Genomic DNA, 3,966 nt, shown 5'->3' with positions numbered 1-3,966 from the left:
AAGTGTATATGCTATGCCCTCGGGATAGCCAAAACCTATGCATAGGGTAACTGTCGCTTTCCCGGTACATTTGCGTCGTCGTGCTGGCTTACTGTGCTTACGCTTCTGATGTATCAGTCTATATGACCAGGTGCGTCACTAACTGGGCACAGGTCAGACTGCAGAGGTACAGGCTAGCTGACTGCGTGTCTGTTGGATGATATATACGCGCGTGGAGGGTACGCTTTGTAGTCACCCGCGACTTAACCCAGCTCCTAGCTCTTCCATTATGGACATGGAGACAAAGTATAGTACTGCATACAGATACATCGACCTGCCACGCACACCTGTATGGTCAACATTACCGCACACGTCCTCACGTCTATATAGACAGCAACTTTTATTCGCGCGTGGTGCGACTCAATACTGTAGTTTCAATTCCGAGCGCGCATAAGTGTAATATAGGCTGTGAGCGTTAGTGGTACATATAGCATGATTAAGCTTGTGGCCAAATGAGTGAGTGTACTTGCCGTCTACGGTGACGCGTATGCAGATAGGAACGGCCAGCTTGCAGAGGTACACAGTACATACCTCGTGCTAGTTATTATATAAAACGCGCTACGCTCTATAGGTGCGTCAACACGCTTGGTAGCGCCACAGTCAGCTTACGGTATGTGCGACCCCAAGCCTCGCACCGTCAGCCAGTATACAAACTATGCGGGGCTAGGGGCTATAAGGATGTATATCCAAATTACCAGCTCTTCTGCTGCTTCATTTGCTCGGTGTACTTGGCGTTTCGGGCGGTCAGCTTGCGAGGGCGGCTGCGCCTCTTATTCTCCTTGGGGTACCATTCAGGACCCATCGCCTTCTTGACGTTCGCCAGGCTTTCCTTGCGGCGTACTTCGGCCGAAACAGGTGGTGGGGGCTTTTCCCCCCAGAACTCAACCGCTTTTGGGCCGTTCTCGCAGGCAATACAGCGCCGCACGATGTCCCGCCCGCTGATTGTACGGAATGCGTAGTCGTACTGCAGCTTCTCGCAGCAGACGCAGCGCGCCCGGGCATCCGTCGTAGACCGCTGCGGGTTCAGCAGAAGCGGGTCAATCTTCCCCTCGCATTGTTTGCACGTAGGGCCCACCATTTTGCAAACTGTGAGTAAGTTAGCAAATTATATTGTTTTAACCAATTACTTGCGTCAAATATTAGCTAATAGCACAGTAATGTAAGGCTGGTATTTATATTTAAAAAATATTAAAAAGAGGATATTTAATATTTGGCTTTGCTTTAATATTAATAACATCAGATATTTAAACAAATACATACTTTACATGCAATAAAGTGACTAAAAACACTATGTACCGTGCGCGCATGCATTCGTCGAGTGCGGTGCACGGGAGCAGATAGCGCAATGACCGTGCAGCCGCGCGTCTTCTTGCACACTGACAGTGGAGAGTGCCAGGAGAGGTAAAAAATAATGTTTGCAAAGCCCCTACAAAAAGCAGTGGTTCGCGTGCCCGAATAATATGCACATAGGACAGGTTTTGCGTCAATAATCAAGTATCTGCACAGATCGCCTGGCTGTTTGCAACCAATCGATGCGTTTCGTGCTCGGCAAAAATGTTTAACTTACGTCCCATCGCAAAGAGAGACGGTCTGATCGTGCAACAGATCCAGTCAGTGTTGCAGGTCGGCTGGTATTGCCCAATCAGGGCGCGAGCTAATTGTGTGACGCTTTTGGACATATTTGTAATTTATGCATAGTTAGGTCGAGTCAGAAAGAAAGGCGCCGTCCATAAGATGGGACGAAACTGTATTAGACAGGCCGAGTGTAGCCATGCGAAAAGGCAGGTAAAAGCAGCAAGACGGGGAATGCGACGGACTGACGGACGGACGGTCTGTCCGTCCGTCTGTCCGTCGCATGCTACAAGGTTAGAAGCGGAGCGACTAGCGATCTGGGCGCCCGCTCCGCGGACGCTAGGGCATGGTTGGCTGGTGTAGTGTGGGCTGTTCGCCTCCGCTGCGCTGCGGTGGGCTCATTTTTTTTACTCAAAGCAAAGCTATATAAATTATATGTAAACCGTGTTATACTCATTTTGGATTAAAACACTGTACTCAGGGTGTTTTTGGTGTTCACATGTTCCGTCTCAGTATCCAGAAGTCGCTTACTGTATGACAACATCGCATATAGTTATGTATGTGTGACAATTGGCTGTTACAGATAGATTCCCGCGCTAGATCTAGCTCGGATGTATATTGCTGGCACCACGCTGAGGTGCGCTTCGTTGCAACGTCCCTCCCTGTTATTCAGAAGGTTGGTTATTATCCATTGTGCCCCAAGCCTCAACATCAATCGGTGAGGAGATTCCATATAAGTTTAGCGATAGTAAACACGCCTACCAGCGCGTTTTGGGATCCCACATCATACGGTAAACTTGACGTCAGGTATTATTTTGCCTAGCCGAGAGGTATTCGTGACCATATCGCGGCTTGCAACGGTCAGCTAGACCAAGGTTTGATCATCTCCGCAAGCATAGTATGGTTTATAACCGCTAGTATCTGCCAATGGTTACCCAAATGACCAATTCCTCCTCTCCATATGGCTCGCTGAGCTCTTCTTAATACCAGACACTACTGAAGGAAGTGTACTTGATGTTCGCTATCTTGTTCTAACTAATCGAATTGACATTAATAACAAATCCGTCTTCTGACACTGGTATGATAGGATGAACGCCGTTTGCTTACTTACCGACTTAATTGTATAGCTACTGACTGTTAGCCTGGCGTAGATCTTTTCCTAGTAGCATTTACTGGCTCCGACATGTATGACGCTCATTAAAACCTCATGGGCGGTAGCAGAAGATACAATTGTAGTGACGTTTAGACTCGAATCGAATAGTAACGCATGTACACTAAATGAAGTATTTTTCGCTGCCTACTTATCAACTCGGCGTGCTATTTGATGTATCTGTGCATATATTGCGAGGTCGCTAATGAGTGTATACCACGCGCTCGTGATATCTAAAATCTATGTATAGGGTCACTGTCGCTTTCTCGGTACATTTGCGTCGTCGTGCTGGGTTACTGTGCTTACGCTTCTGATGTATCAGTCTATATGACCAAGCAGGTCACTAACTGGGCACAGGCCATACTGCAGCGATACTGGCAAGCTGACCGCGCGTCTGTCACCTGTATTCAACGCAGTATCTACGCGCGCGGCGGGTACACCTTATAGCCACCCGCGACTGAGCCGAGCTCTTATCTCGACCATTATGGACAGGGCACTAAAGTATAGTACTGCGTACAGACAGTTCGACTTACCACACCCACCGGTATTGTTTGCGCTACCGCACACGTGCTCGTATCTATGTAGACAGCAACTTAATCGTCGCGTGTAGTGCTCACTCGATGCTGTAGTTTCAATTTGTGAGCGCACATTAATGGAGCATACGCTGTGAGCGCTGATGGCACAGATAGCATGGTTTGCATGTATCCAAGTGAGCGAGTGTACTCTCGATCTATTGTTACGCGGAAGCAGATAGGGACGGTCAGCTTGCAAGGGCTCACAGTAGATACCGTGCGCTAATTATTATTTGAAAGGCGCTACCCTCTGTAGGTGCGTCAACACTATTGGCAGCGCCATATTCATTTTACCGTATGTGCGGCTCCAAGCCTCGTACCGTCAACCAGTATACTAAATACAAATATAGGTAGGAAAATGGGGGCCTAAAAGGGTATATTTACCATTAGTTGCTCTTCTGCTGCTTCTTTTGCTCGATGTACTTGGCGTTTCGGGCGGTCAGCTTGCGAGTGCGGCTGCGCCTCTTTTTCTTCTTGGGGTACCAGTCAGGACCCATCGCTTTCTTGACGTTTGCCAGGCTTTCCTGGAATCAGGTGGTGGGGGCTTTTCCCCCCCAGAACTCAACCGCTTTTGGGCCGTTCTCGCAGGCAATACAGCGCCGCATGATGTCCCGCCCGCTGATTGTACGGAAT

This window comes from Phytophthora infestans, genomic scaffold, assembly GCF_000142945.1.
Source record: "Phytophthora infestans T30-4 supercont1.54 genomic scaffold, whole genome shotgun sequence".
NCBI lineage: Eukaryota > Oomycota > Peronosporomycetes > Peronosporales > Peronosporaceae > Phytophthora > Phytophthora infestans.
Note: the sequence above shows the minus strand (reverse complement) of the source record.